General features: G+C 34.7%; 1 pseudogene; it reads left to right on the top strand.

The window, feature by feature from the left end:
- The first annotated feature begins 994 nt into the window (after positions 1–994).
- LOC129259449 (monocarboxylate transporter 12-like) lies at positions 995–9,359 on the top strand (annotated as a pseudogene).
- The last annotated feature ends 7,427 nt before the right edge of the window (positions 9,360–16,786 follow it).

Raw genomic sequence — 16,786 nt, 5'->3', positions numbered from 1 at the left:
AAAAGAAATATTTGTTATCATATATAATAGTATCAATCATCAAAACCCTTCTGTCGTCTGAAGAGGAAAGCAAATCATGGACCTACTATGAGCAAATCAACAGTGATTTGTGTATTATTTTTCAATAAAGTCTACTATGATTGCTTCCAAATGAATGGAAAGTTTTACCATTCCAGTATCTTCCGACAATATCCTCAAGATCTTTTGTGAAAACAGTTTCCTGTGAGAATATAAAATCTGCATAATTCTTCAAAAAATTACAGGGTAACCCTCTCTTTACTTTATTTCTTATGACACGAGCAGCATTTCATCACTAGCGCACGACTAGCCTACGACTATTCACGACTTGTTCACGACTAGCTCACGAATAGTTTACGCATAATTCCCGCAAGGCTCAGAATTGTTCGCCGAATTCACAACTCATCATCGAGTCCGAGTTTATGCAAAAATGAATTATGTAACAGTGCGTGAACTATTCGTAAATACTGCGTAAACATGTCGTGCCCATGCGTAAACCTTTCGTGAATATGACGTGAACATGTCGGGACCATGGCACGAATCACTGACATACTTCGTGCCCCGCATTGCCACGAGTTTGCACGATCGAAATGTGCCACTGCAGGAACCCAAAATCATAGAAGTGTCATACCAGCAAATTTAGGGGAAAGGTTGCCTCACCCGATTTTGGCAAATGGTAGCTGTGCAGTGAGCCTTTGGTGTTCAGTAGGTCTATTCATATTTTCTATATATATTCATTTTTTGTGTGTTTGTTTGTGTACAATGAAAAATGTGACCTATTCTTCTTTGGATCGTTGAACTAGGAATTGTTGGGATTCTTGAACTTGTGGTTCTCCACCGCCGCGCTCTCGTTATACACAGTCAAACGATTTTTGTAATAAAAATATGTTGAGTGTATAGTGATTCCCTGGAGGAAAAAAAAAACAGTTGAACGAAGAAAGTGATGCCAATTCAAGGAGACAAAGTGAGAAGAAATATGACCAAAAAAGTCTTTATCCTTATTGGTAATTGGTTGGTTCATTTTCTGGAGGTGGGAACATTGAAATCCTTTTCTGTCCTCCTCAATCATATCGCCAGAGATCTTGAATCCACAACGGGACGAGTAGGAATGTTCGTTGGCATGCACCATGCTGTCACTATGATGTCAGGTAATACTGAATAAATTTACAGTCCGATTATTCTTTTATAAGAACCTTAATAGTAATTGCATACATATATGTTGTTGTCTTTGAAATCTGTTGAAGTACTGTAATGTAATGTGCGGCCCAGTTTATTAAGTTCGGAATCAAATGAGTTTTATTTTTCATTTTCTCGAATAACCTTTAAGGTACTTTTATTTTTTTTAAAATCCTCGTGTAGCTTTCAAACAAAGATAAATCTATCATTGTGTAAATGTCAGGCGAAGATGAATTTATCCTTGTATCAGCATGCAAGATGAATTAATCCTAATGAATTGTAATTAATTTGTTCATTTGTATTTAACAATGCTGTTCCCATTTGTCTCATTCATTGTTTAAGAATTGTAAACATACATTGAATTCCCAAAATGAAATAAAGTGATCGGAGAGAATATGTAGACGAGGGAACAACTTAGATATGTTGTGAAATATTGTGGAATGATCTTGATGAAAATATAAAAAAATGAACGAATTCTAAAAACATTTATTGTTCATTAAAACACCATAAAGTAATTAGTGCAAGTGACATAGATACCCGAATTGTCACTTTGTTGTACAGGTATAGGAATAAATTTCGGCACACATCGAATAAACACAAATTCAAATTGAGAGATATCCCAAATTTTGCCTATGGGGGGCGTGGCCTGGGTGTCCTTGGTCACAATTGTGGCATTTTCAAAATAGAGATGGCCCATAAAAAACAGCAATCGACACAAAAAAATTAACATTGAACCCGTTTATTATGCAGCTTACAAGTGACTAATATTGGTGATTTTTTTTTATTACAAGCTTCAAAAAAATAAAAAAAGCAGATGAGCGCTCGCTCTACATTACCTGACATCATTTCAATTTATCTGTCAGTTAACCATAATATACACGTATGGTCTTCATAATTGTTGTTTAAATTGAAACGGTGTTTCCGTTATTAGTCAGACGGCGATGTGAATGGCCCGATTGCCTGGTTGATTGATCCGTGACATAATAAATACCAGGCTTGATATGTACTTTTATAAATACTATTGCAAAACAGTAAAAAAAAATAGCTCAGCGTGATATTCATCGACCGATTCAAGCGCCATTAAAATCGCTACTACAATTCTATGGATATAATAAAATATTTATTTACATGATATACTTTGTGACGTAGAGAAAGCAGTTTATATACGTGTCTGCCAGCCCTTCTTCCTGTTTGGAAGCGTCCGATCAGATCCTTCTGTTAGTATCCCATAATTAGTAACCATCTGAAATGAAATTATTGGAAATGGTTTTTTGACTGATTTGAGTAGGTATGAGTGTCAACAAGCAATTTTTGCAAGAAGATAAAAGGAAAAAAATAATCATAAAGAATAATGCTTCACCTTTGATATCCAAAGTCAAAGGTCAAAAGTTAATAAATATTTATATCCATGCATGATTCCCCCCAAAAAAAATTAATCCATTATATTCACATTTTATTTTTGAATGATATAAAGAAAGATAGCTATTTGTAATGAAAACTTTGATATTTAATAATTACACTCTGAAATAAGGATAAAATGGCCATTAAAAAATATATTTAGGGGTTAGAGGTCAATCAACTATGTCAATAACGTGAGGGAATTTAAGTAAATAGGTCGATTTAACGTGATTTAGGCATGTAGGTATAGTGATTCTGATGGGAAAAAGACTGACCTGCGTGGAAAATGAACACAAATTTAATAGTTGAATCCTTGACCAATGATGATGTCAAAATACAAGTTCGAGGTGAAATTGAGATCAAATAGCACTTTTTAATATGTTGTAGTAATGCATTGCCAAAAGTGTTAAAAAAATCATGTATGATATAATTTGAAATGGTGAAGTTGTCTAAAGTAGCAGCATTTAGATATGCATTTTATAAATCTAAATCAAGGTACTTATTTCTCTGTAGCCATAGGTCACTAACATCAAATGCTATACAATCAATACTATAAAACTATAGCTTAATCTGTAAATGGAAAGGATATGCCTAACTCTTATGGCAAGCATCATCCAAGAACATTTTCATATAGCCAGGGACAATGATGAATTAAAATAAGGCAATCATTAGAGCTGCAGCTTTTGTCATAGTAAATGAAGTTAAGTGTCTCAACTTCAGCAAAGAGTAATTAAACTCTTGAAAACCTTCTGACATTTTCAGGACTTTGATCTGGCCCATTCAATGAAAGCCTAACGTTCTGTCAAGGGATATCAGACCAGGATCTATGTTATTACTGATATGTTGCACAGCTGGAAGTGGTGCTGTAGGAGTTTTGTTAGGTCGATGAATGTGTACTTGTAAGCTATTATCTCCTTTTGAATTTCATTATTATATGCCTAATTTGTGCATGATAACAATCAGTTGTTCTGGACCAAATACATGATAATTGTACAAAGTGATACCTAGTAGAAATAGCATCATGGGTGATGTACGGCAGAGAGCAGATATGAAGTTTTGTCCTGCAGCATTAGCATCTCAAGAGATTCTGGCAGCTTGCATTGAAAGGTAATTAATAATAATACCGGAATTCATCTGTATTGAAGTTGATATACATGCCATTTACTACATGTATGACGGAAGCTGCAGCTCTAATGATGGCCTTCATTTCATTTTCATCATCATCCCTCCGCTGTTTGGAAATGCTCTCAGATGATGCTAGCTGTGACATGAGAGTTAGACCTATCCTATCCATTTTCAGAAGATTAAGCTAATATTCTATAGTATTTATTATAGCATTAAGGTGAGTGGCCTATCGCTGGTGAGAAAAAGACACAACCTTGATTTAGATATTATGATGCATTAAATGCTGCTACTTAAGATAAAAATCATTTCAAATTATATACTTGATTTCATTTATTATATTTATTGCTTTTGGCAACGCATCGCATTATATATGAAGAAGTGTTATTTGGTTATCAACTTTTTTTTCACTTAACTTCCACTGATATTTTGGAAAGGTTCATTGACCTCTGACCCCTAAATACATTCTCCATGACCTTCATTATTTCAGACTGAAATTATGAAACCTCCATGTTTTCATTACAAATTAGCCATCTTTATTTACATTATTCACAAGTAAAATATGAACACAAAGGATAAATTTTGGTTATTTTTATGTCATACAGATTATATTTCCTCTGATGTTGGATTTCAAGGGTGAAAGTATATTCTTTATACTTATTTTGGTGCTGTACAAATCTTTGCATTTTGACACCAAGATCACCAACCTGCGGTGTTGTATCTCAGAGATACCATTATTATTATCTAATGTTAAAAAGGACATTGACCTTTGTCCTTGAATTTACGGGTGAATGTGCATTCTTGATGCTTAATTTTACTTTTTTTAATTATTTAATCTTGCTGTAAGAATCTGTGTATTTTGACACCAAGCACACCAACCTGCGCCATTTTATCTTAGAGATACCATTATATAATATGGAATATAATGTATGAAAGGTCATTGACCTTTGGCCTTAAATTTTATGGGTGAATGTTCATTCTAGGTACTTAATTTCATTTTATTTGATCTTCTGGTAAGAATCTGTGCATTTTGACACCATGATCACCAACCTGTGCCTTTTCATCTCAGAGATACCATTATACAGTATGGTATATACCGTAATTTAAAAAGGTCATTGACCTTTGAAAAGCTTTGACCTTGAATTTTATTGGTGAATGTGCATTCTAGGTACTTAAATTTATTTTATTTGATCTTCTTGTAAGAATCTGTACATTTTGACACCATGATCACCAGCCAGTACATTATCATCTCAGAGATACCATTATACGGTATGGTATATAATATAAAAAGGTCATTGACCTTTGAAAGGCTTTGACCTTGAATTTTATCGGTGAATGTGCATTCTAGGTAATTAATTTTATCTTATTTGATATTCTGGTAAGAATTTGTGCATTTTGACACCATTACCACCAACCTGCGCCTTTCCATCTCAGAGATACCATTATACATTATATATGAAAAGGTCATTGACCTTTGACCTTGAAAAAAAAAACCACTTTCCTCAACCCGTTTTCCTCCTAACTTTTTTTGGTAAATGTTGACACCCATACCCACTCAAATCAGTTGAAAAACCATTTCCAATAATTTTTTTATTCCAGATTGGCTAGTTTGGGGTCTAATTTAGGGATACTATATAACAGTGGCTCCATTTCTTTCCGATTAATTATTCGGATAAAGAACATGAACATTTCTTACAAATAAAATAATTTCTTCCAGCAAATATACTTGGAATTTTGTACTATCGATATGACCGATAAGGTTTTATAGTCATATATATATATATATATATATATTTACAATCTCTAAGTTCCATACTCTTTTGACGAACCTTGGTCTTTAATTCCCGGAGAACTTGACCCTCCGCCTTCTGGGGAATAGTAATCTTTAAAAAAATATTTTTTTTAATGTACATGTTTATGTATAAAAATTCTGTAATTCTGATACAAGAAAAGTACCATGCCCTATCTAATCAGGCTTTTAAATGATAGATGAGTAACACAAATGGTGTTTCTATGAAGCTTAAACGTGCTACGTATTTCCCCAAATGAACTTATCTTATAATGTATTAATTACCCTTTTTATATCCATGTTGAATATTATCAATTTCCTATGTATGTTCAAGTAATTATATTTTCGTTATATTCCAAACACACAGATGAACGGAACAATGGCCAATTTTACCAATTATGCCTTTATCCTATTTTGTAACAATGCCCCATTTATTTTGAAACTTTAATAATAATTTGCTGAAAGATGGTTTTGTACCCCCCTTCCATATATCTTTATTCCCATTATGTTGAACCTTTTCGATTTTTTGTTCAGCAGGACCGTTTTTTCCTCTTTATGTTCTACTTGTAAACGCTTCCTTACACACACACTCAACTCATCATTTCTCTTATTTTGGAATCATTATTGTCCATTGAAATTATTATGGTTAATCGAAATTAGTATTGCAAATTAGAATCATTATTTTAGTAAATTTGAATTATCACTGTATATTTGAATTATTATGGTTAAATTGAATTAAGATTATTATTGTGATTGAGATTTTATTCATGTTTATGTGCAATTTATATGTTTTTATTGTAAATTCAGTGTCAATTCAGCCTTCGTAGCTGCTAAATTGAGTAAAATATATCTTGAATCTTGTATCTTGTAATTACTTGTTACATGTAAATTGAATAAAATTGAAATAAATCTAAGCAATGAGCAATCCAATATTGATTATAAAATAAATCTTTTAGCTGGATTTGAAGTGCAAGGAGATTTCAGAACAAAAGAAAATTCACTCGATGTGAGTATCCAAAATGTCACGGGGCATGACCTCATAATGACAATCTACAAACAGTATAAGGACTGTCTACAGACCATCCATAAAACTTTATAGACCTTTCTCTATGAGAATTATAGCTCTAATTTTCCGTATAAGATTGAGGATATCCTATTCTTAATTGCACACAGGTGTTATTGCAAAAGTGCTTCTCCGTCGCTATTCCCCTCGTTCCTTGGCTATTATTGGTGGAATTACAGGATCGTTAGGACTCATGGCAAGTTCCCAAGTCAATAACGATATTTACTTTGCGATCTGTCTTATTTTCTCAGGTAAGGAATGGAATCTTAGCATTAAGTCTAAGGGAGCCGGTCGGCAATTATCTCGTGTCAATTTCCCAGTTTTGCTTGCCTTAAGCGGTAAGGGGTGTAGGCCTACATGTCGTCATATACACTGACTTACACAAAGGTCCCCTATCATCAAACATGCCAAAGGCACGTCTCCGCAATGTCTCAGAGAGTAAAGTGGCGCGCCGTTTCCAACATAAGAGGGTTTTTCGTTCTTTGCCTAACAGTCGCGTGGACCAGTCTCCAAGTAGCCACTGCGACATCTCTGATACTGCTATCAGTTGCAGCAAGCTTAGACATGCTTCCGAGACATCGCAGCGACTACTTGGATAGTTTGCAGTAACAGCCCCGCGACAGTCGAGCAAAGTGCTTGTCTAGAGACAACTCTTTGGTTAGACCGAAGAAACTTTAATTTGAAGACGTCTCCTCGACGCTGAGACATCATAGATAGGGGCCTACCTCTAAGAGACGCAGGCCAAACACCAAGTTGACGTCTCAATTATGTCCCATGGGCTTTATGGTCTGTAGAGGTCTTCAGGCTCTTCAGGGGGGACATTAAAGGTCTTCAAGTTCGTCAGGGGGGGCAAAAAAGGTCTTTTAAGCTTGTCAGGGGGGGCAGGTATATGTCTTTTGTATGGGTTGTGGCTCGTCAGGGGGGGGCAGAGTGCCCCCTCTGCCCCCCCCCCCCCCCCGTAGGTACGCTAGTGCATAGGGTTGTACTCTGATGGAAACACGAGAACGATGCAAAGGAGCGGGACCACCAGAAGCCCCTCCCCACTCCCTAGTAGTTGATAAATTTTGAAAGGCAATGGTCGACTTGGCAGAACCATGCTTCCTCTCAACAAGAACCAATTTTTACAAGGCGAACCCGGCCCCTGCAAGAAATATGCTTGTACACGCCGGAGGAACCTGCCAGTTGGTTTAATTCATGAAAATAAATGTATGACTTATCTCCTCCATTTGTAACAAAATTTTAATTTGCCATCAATAACCAATTTTATGAAACAAGTTATCCGCATATCATACACCAAATTATAGATATGTAATAGTCTTGAAATCAACGCATTTGCATGAAATGGATAAGCTATTATATCCTTTTCTTTGCAGTACTGGGGATGTCCTTGACGTTCATCCCGAACGCGGTGTCATTGGTTTATGCCTATGAGGATCAATACATGTTGCCTTTCTCAGTTGGCTCAATGGGTGCCGGGATGGGTATGTTGATCCTACCATTGTTGACACAGAAACTTTTGGAGGCCTACAACTGGCGAGGTGGTGTTCTCATCCTCGGAGCATTAAATCTTCACACGGTTGTTTGTGGAACATGTCTGAACCCAAATACTTTGAACAGCGGTAAAACGTCACTGCCGACTCGGTATGATTCTTCGGCTAAGCGTGGCTCTATAAAGTGTCAGGAAGATGACGATCAGGTCCAAAACCATGCTTTACACAACGACGCAATGTTATTTCGGTGTTTCCACAGTGTTTTGGATTTGATCAGAACTGCTTGTCGTGAAGTGGGCCTGCATGTCTTCAGCGAGTACCCTCTAATCTTTTACGCATTACTAGCAGCATGTCTCGTATGGGATCTCGTATTCCGGTTGGACTGTGTTCGTCATCCCCAATGCAGAAGCGAAAGGCGTTGCTGAAGCAGTTGCTGACATGTCTTGCTCTCTATTGTAAGTGGAATAGCAAATACTGCAGGGCGACTAATGCCAGGACTCTTTAACTTTTTAAATGAGGATGTGTTTTCGTCAACGATCTTGTTCATCTTGTTTGGTATTATTGGTGCACTACCCCTTTGTTTGAATTGGATAGCAACTAGTTTCTCAACGTTATGCGTCTTTACTGCGATCAGTGGTTTTGCTTTGGGGGCAAAGACGGTCCTGAAGAGTACCAATGCAATACAGTATGTTCCACGATTTCTATCTCCCACGGCTCTCTCTGTCGCTTTGATAAGTGCAGGACTTGGTGAAATAGGAGGAGGGTGGATAACAGGTAGGCTTAATGGGAGTAACAAGAAAACATTGATATACTACTGGGTTTGGGCAGCTGCCCATGACCGCAAAATTTTCTACTTAATATCTAAAAAAAATTGAGATGAGTTTCACTCGCTTTTCACTACCATTTTCCTACTAGTAACGTCAATCAGTCAAGCTGGAGTGATTTCCGAGTGAAAGAAATTATAGGGATGAATCTTTCATACAAATTTCACTTATTTAAAGGGTTAAATTCACTCAACAACAAGTGAAAGCCTCTCTTAATCTGGTGAACTCCGAGTACATTATTTGCTGATATTTCTAACTAAAATTTTATGTTTGCATTAACACGACAATATTAAGATACGAAGTCTGTGTATATTTGACATTCTTCCATTTCATTTTTCGTGTTTCATACTTCAGGACTCATATTTGACGTCACAGGTTCCATGGACACGGCTTTTCTTTTCCTTGGATGTGCAGATATTTTCTGCGTCATTATCCTCGCCTTAGGCATACTACATAAAAAGATCCTATCGTCGAAATGAGTAACTTCGCCAATGGTATACCTAGCGTAATGTGAATTTTAAAGTTTAGCAATATGTCAGGTATAGACTTTTTGAAAATTGACTAATTTTCGAACGGAAACTGCAGATTTTCAACATCTCCCCAATAATATTCATACATGGATTTCTTTCATAGGATATGAATAAACAAGCAATACAATCACCGATGACAACTCAATAGCAACTCAATACATGAGACTGTTTCTGGTAGATGTTTACTTGTGAACATAGTGTCATTATTAAACAATCATGGTTTGCCGGGCTTCCAATTAAGTCTCTCCAAATGTCAGGTATACACTTCCTGAAAATTGACTAATTTTCGAACGGAATCTGCAGATTTTCAGCATCTCCCCAATAATATTCATACATTGATTTCTTTCATAGGATATGAATAAACAAGCAATACAATCACCGATGACTCAATAGCGACAGAGTTTAATTCATTTTTTTTTTTAAATAATGACAACAATCTGGAAAGAAAAGTCATTGTTACTCAAATCTTTCAACAGTTTTCTTGACAACCCAAGCCCAAACTCTATATTTTTCAATCCTACTAACACAAGAAAATTTATTAAAGGGATGCTCCGGGCTGAAAATATTTAAATATTCAACTAAATAAAGTAAAATTCACTGAGCAAAATTTTGAAATTTCATCAAAATAACGAAGTTATTGAATTTTAAAGTTTAGCAATATTTTGTGAAAATAGTTATATGCCCGTCATCATTGATATTCATTAGGTGGGCTGATGATGTCACATCACCACTTTCCATTTTCTTATGTTATTACATGAACTCATGGTTGTTTCATTTTTTGATAGTGTAAAAAATGTGCCTCCTTTATAATGAAATAAGTTACAGCAATGAATATCTAAGGCATTAAATCAGTTGTCAATCCAATTTGTTCAGTTCTTGGTATAATATATTTAAATAAATCTAATTTCTTATAATGAAATACAAAAGAACAAGTGGGGATATGAAATCATCAATATGCCCATTGAATATTCATGAAGACATGCCTGGAACTGTTTCACCGGAATAATGCAAATCTTTAAAATGCCAAAACATTGTTATTCCTTGTCCGATTTTGATTATTGGTTTAGTGTTTTGTTTATCTGATGTTTCTTTATCTTTTTATGTCATATTATTTTTAGCCCGGAGCATTCTTTTAATATTAAAAATCTACAGACCAAGAAGAGCCCATGTTTCGATGGTATTCCTAAATTTATACTTAAGATATTTTTTAGCTATAGTCGATCCTCTGGTGCACATATTTAATGTTTTAGCACAGGGAAGGTACCCGATTTCATGTTAATAGCTAAAGTCATCCCACTTTACCAAAAGGTGATAATCAAATTGTTTCTAACCACCGTCCTATTTCATTGCTTACCTCGTTATCTAACAATTTTGAAAAACTTGTACATACACGTACAATTAAGTACGTTCTTTGATAAACAATAGCGAGTTTTCGATTTGCACGTCGACTAGTGGACTGCGACGAAAGTGCGTCATAATAGTCTGCTTTGTGTTTAAGGTATACAGAACCGCTGGAGTTAATCACCACGTGGCTTCAATCAATGGGCAAGGATGTGATTGCTCGTTTACTACATTTCGAACGAGCGTGATCTGAGCGAAATCCACGGTCGTCATCATGAAGTTGACGTGTCAGGAATGGCTTGCACATATCATGTGCTCGACTGACTTTGTATACCATCAACACAATCAGACTATTATGACGTACTTTCGTCGCAGTCTACTAGTCGACATGCAAATCGAAAACTCCCTAATATCTTTTCGAATTTGCATTTGGGTTTTGTGAAAATCATAGCACTACGCATGCGATTCTGTCTTTTGTTATTAGAATCACTACTTCCATAGATAAAGGTTAATGACACCGATATTCTATTTAGTGATGACAATTTTAGCAACTTAAAGAAAACTATGAACGTTGAATTACAATATGTCTCACAATGGTTTAATTGTAATAAGTTATCACTTAACACATCGAAGTCCAGTTTCATTTACTTTGGTTATAAGCAAAATTTTTGAAATTGCATAAGAAGTTTGTTAGAATATGTTGCATGTCTGATTTTAGTGATCCCTCAAAACCACATAAAAAACCCTTTTATTTCCTTAATGTATATCAGTTGAATCAATATTGTATCGCATGAATGGTTTTTAAACATAAACAAACTGAAGTGCCATATAATCTTGCCTCTATGATCGAAAGTAAAATATTAATGCAGTTATAACACTAGAAATCCTTAAAAATTATTACGTTGTAAAAATACAGCATCTTCCTTTTCTTTTAAATTCAAAGGACCTTCCCCGTAACATCAAACAGAATTCATATTCAAATTCCTTTAAATCCAACCAGAAAAACTTTCTTTTTAATCATTCAACATCTTAATTTAATTTATCCCATCATATTTCCTAATTATTTGAATTTACAGTTAACTGCCCATTTGGACTGTCTGGACAGAACCTTTGCTTTGTTCTTTTGCACTTTTCCATTTCATGTTTATTTTCATGCATGGACTGTAAATAACCTTGTTCAATCTTAGCCTCTATTTTTTATCTTAATTGCATCTTACTATGTATCTTTGTTTCTTTTGTCATAATGTGTTTTTGTATTTTTTATACGCTCAATGTATTTTGATTGATTTGAATAAATCAGTAAATGAAAGAAATAAATCTTTAAAAAATGTTGGTATTTCCCTGGATTTCTTCAAGGCCTTCGACACCATTACCCACAAAATACTTCTTCATAAACTTTCTTTTTATGGTATTAGGGGGAAGGGCCTTGGAGTGGTTCAGGAGCTACATAACACACAGGTCTCAATTTGTATCAGTTGACAACGTTATATCATCTACTATATAAATTACATGTGGACTATCACAGGGTAGCTTACTTGGTCCTCTTCTTTTTATTACTTATAGTAATGCCATTTTAACATTCATACTGTTTGCTGACGATTCGAACATTTTCTTTTCCCATGAAAACGTAAACCAACTTATAAGAACTGTAAACTCCGAACGTATGTGGCTGATTGGATTAAGGCTAATTAAGTATCCCTTCACCTGCAAACGATGAATTTTATGTTTTTTAGTAACAAAATACCTAACTTGCCAGACAATCTCATTTTCGATAACACTGTTCTTGAAAACGTTTCTGAGACCAGAATCTTGGGTGTTACTCTTGACCATAAACTATAATGGAAACCACACATCGATGATATATGCAAGATAATTTCAAGAAACATAGGAATTATCAACACACTCAAATATTTTCTTCCATCTCACACTTTCCTTGCACTAAATCACACATCAATATTACCTTACATTAATTATGGTATTTTGGCATGGGGTTGTGCAATCAAAACGCATTACTGTTGTTGCAGAAGCAGGCCCTTGAGATCATTTTATTTTTCAAACTCAATTAAGGTTGCACACAGATAACCTATTTTTCAAATATGATATTCTTAAAGTGAATGGTTTACTTTTTTCCAACTCGCCCAATTTGTGTGTAAACTCAGTACAATTTGTTTTCATTTTTTTTATGTAAGAACTCCTCTAGACATGATTACCCAACGAGACAACGCAAATGTTATCACCTACCCCCAACTCGTATTATATTGCCCCAAAACACTCTTTTGTCTTTTTTGGACCAGTGTATTGGAAATCCCTGCCCAACGGCTTTGAAGAATCTTTCAAACAGGACCTTTTTGAAGAAAATTGGAGTGATATTTACAATGAAAATAATGTGCATATTGCTTATGAGAAATTTAACAATAAATTGCAATATTATTACGATAAATATTTTACACTTGTGAGGAAGCGTCAAAATTTCCGAGAGGCCAAAACCCGTGGATCACAAAAGGGATTCTAAAATCAATACATACTCGAAACAGTCTTTACAAATTACATTTAAAGAAACCATCACCCATAAACGTGCAAAAATATGGCTGATCTTCAGAGGTATCATTTAGTTTCCGTGAATTCGAGGCAACCTTGCCTCTTAACGAAGATATCCTTGATCTACGAGGATATTCTTCACATAAAGCGTTTTACAATAGCTGGATTTATTACCCTTTCTTTATCGCGAGTATATCAGAGAACATGATGATAGAGGGAGAAGAGTTTCAACATATGGGGGAAGATCCAAAATTAAGAAGGAAAATCGATGGAAAATCAAGGAGTTGCAAAGGAAGTAATTTGGGGAGATCACAAAGACATGCTGGACAGGTTTGAGGATTGTGTTCCATCGATGTCTATCTCAATCACATTGCAAGCACGAAGATTCCAGCAGCCTCCTTCTACGGAAATTCTATACAAAGGAACCATAAACGGGATCTTGCCTATAGTTGAAGTCGATTAATTTTCCATAGAATATGACTTGTACATATGTATAATAGTGCATCACTTAATCTTCATTGTTGTTGTTTCATCATGACTTTATTCAAGTTCAAAGACACTGATATACAATATATACATAAAGAGACCAGGTCCATCGTTTCCATTCCAAACAAATGGCAGGTCAGTACATGGATTACAAGACAAGTAATACGTATATATACCAATATAGAGAATTATTTAGAGTAACATAAATGCAGGAAAATAATTGGTTAAAGCTGTCGTTGATATCATGTTGGAAAAAAAACACTCAATCAGTCTTCTAAATCAGAGCTGGATATGTAAATGGAATTAATCAACTACTGCATACAACCTAAAATGTACAGACAACCTTACGAAAGGTGTTTTGTACCCAATTTCCACAACAGTATCGTCTTTATTATTATCATTATATACGGATGTGATCATTATAAGTTTTTGTGTATTCAAATTAATTTAATTAGCTACTGACATCACAAATTTATGTAAGTAAGTAAGACATGGGAAACAAACTAGGTTTTGCATGACAATGTTAATATGGACAATATTTTGGACGATCGACGCTCGAATGGAAATATTGAAAGGGTAAGTCAAACTTTGACATTTTTCCTTAAACTCCTGCCTTTTTCTACATTGTTAGTATTTTACCCAAAATCTACTTACTAACAATTACACTCTTTTAATCATTCCATTCAATTTTTTGTTTGTTGATTCGTTGCCAAAGAAACTGCGCGTCCCTTCCAACAGATAGTAACATTACTACGTCACTGCGCTCATTGTTATTTAAATGATCCCTATTCAATGGCCATCCTTCCAGACTACTCTTCCATTGTTATGCTAATCGACCTCCTATTCAATGGCTATCTTTCCAGACTATTCTTCCATTGTTATGCTAATTACCCATATTCAACTCTTCCATTGTTATGCTAATTTCCCCTATTCAACTCTTCATTGTTATTCTAATGATATTACGTAATATTCTTTTGCGCGCGCGTCACGCTTGAGTGAACCTTTAGAATGGCCATATCGCCGTCATTATTCTCTATCCATCAATCTAATCTGCTTGATGAGAACGTGGAATTGTTGATATTAAGGCTTGGAAACTGGACATTTTAAGCATTTTGTAATTATGAATAGGACGCATGGGTTAGTACATTTTTAACAATAATGCGAACGCAAATCGCGAGCCGATTTTATTTCATAAACTGTAATGAAAAGGTGATTTTAAGTAGCTTGTTGTAGAATATAAATACATGTATACATAAACCACCAATCAAAATGCGAGCGCGCAACGCTACTTGATAGGCCAACGTTTTTACAATCACATCTGAAAAGGAATGTTTTGAGAACTTTATGAAATACACGAAGACAATAGGAACTTGGCAAGTCCTTTAATTACCAATCAATCAAATTGCTTTATTGGCCACTTATAATAATTGTATATATTTTTATATTCGCTATTATTTTTGGCAACCATATACCAATTATGAATCACCTTATAATGAAATTAAAAGGCTTGGATGATAGAACACTACAATATGTATACAGAAAGTCTTTCAGATATAAATAAACTTACAAATGTGTTGTTGAAGTATACTTTATTACGTGTTATTTTCAAGTCGTCTAACTCAACTGGTATTCTACTTTTCAAATGGAAGATTGCAAAAGGTATAATCATCGACTGATATCCAACTCCGCAATGATTTATTTTTTTGTTTATAGGAGAATATCACAATAGGGGCTTTATTCGACTTAAGCAAAGATTTGACACCATGTGCATTTCAATACCGTCAGTCTTCATAATTATGGAATAAGAGCATTACCTATTCAGTGGTTCAAAAGATATTTGTATGACGGAATACAGTATGTTTCTTTTGTAAACGATTTTTCTGACATGATAGATGTTTCATGTGACGTAACCGAATGGTCAATTTTGGGCCACGTCTTTCCTACTGTATTCATCGAAGAAGAGAAACATTATGTTAATGCTCTGAATAGAATTTTAACATTCTCTTATTTAACTATTCAATTCTTAATGTTTGCATATTGTTCATAGTTTTTGTCTCACCTGCATAGCAGAATGAGACCATAATGTGCCGCTTTTCCGACGGCGGCGGGGCGTCGTTAACATCAAATCTTAACCTTAGGTTAAGTTTTTTTTAATGACACCATAACTTACAAAGTATATGAACCTAGTTCCTGAAACTTCAACATAAGGGAAATCGACTATTACGAAAGATCCTGCCTTAGTTTCAGGTCACATGACAAAGGTCAAACGTCACTTATGGTTAATGAACTCAGACCATAATGGGGGAATCAATATCGAAATCTTAACCTAAGGTTAAGTTTTTGAAATGTCATTGCAACTTAGAAAGTATTATATGGACCTAGTTCCTGAAACTTACACATAAGGGTAATGAAGCATCACTGAACATCCCGCCCGATTTTCAGGTCACATGACCAATGTCAAAGGTCATTTAGGGTTAATGAACTTTGGGCATGTGGGGGTATTTGTTGAATTTCCATCATAACTTTTAATGTTTTTTAAGCTAGTTCATAAAACGTGGGCATAAGAGTAATCAAGTATCTCTGAACATCCTGTGTAAATTTCAAGTCACATGACTAAGGTCAAAGGTCATTTAGGGACAATATCATTCGTATATATAAAATTCGAATTTCTCTTGTGCGTTTATATTTCAAATCCGATCTATGGACACTCATATTATGGTATATTGAACTCCTTAGCATGCACTATGTATAATATTAAACATGAAATATCTTAATATTCTCCTCATTGTCATGTGAAATAATGATTTATTCCTCCCTGAATTTTGAAAATTACCATTCTTTAAACATTTTGTGGTTTAGTCAAATTGGTCATTATTGTCAAATCTGTAAAAATTGAAATATTGTATAATTGAAAAAAATAGTAAGTGATGGACATATTTTACTCTCTCATTTGTATATCATTGAGTTGTGCATATAACTGCTTTGTGAAATATAAGCGAAACTTTAAAATG

Source organism: Lytechinus pictus, chromosome 4 (assembly GCF_037042905.1).
Source record: "Lytechinus pictus isolate F3 Inbred chromosome 4, Lp3.0, whole genome shotgun sequence".
In the NCBI taxonomy this organism is placed as follows: Eukaryota; Metazoa; Echinodermata; class Echinoidea; order Temnopleuroida; family Toxopneustidae; genus Lytechinus; species Lytechinus pictus.
This window is presented reverse-complemented; position numbering and strand designations above follow the sequence as displayed.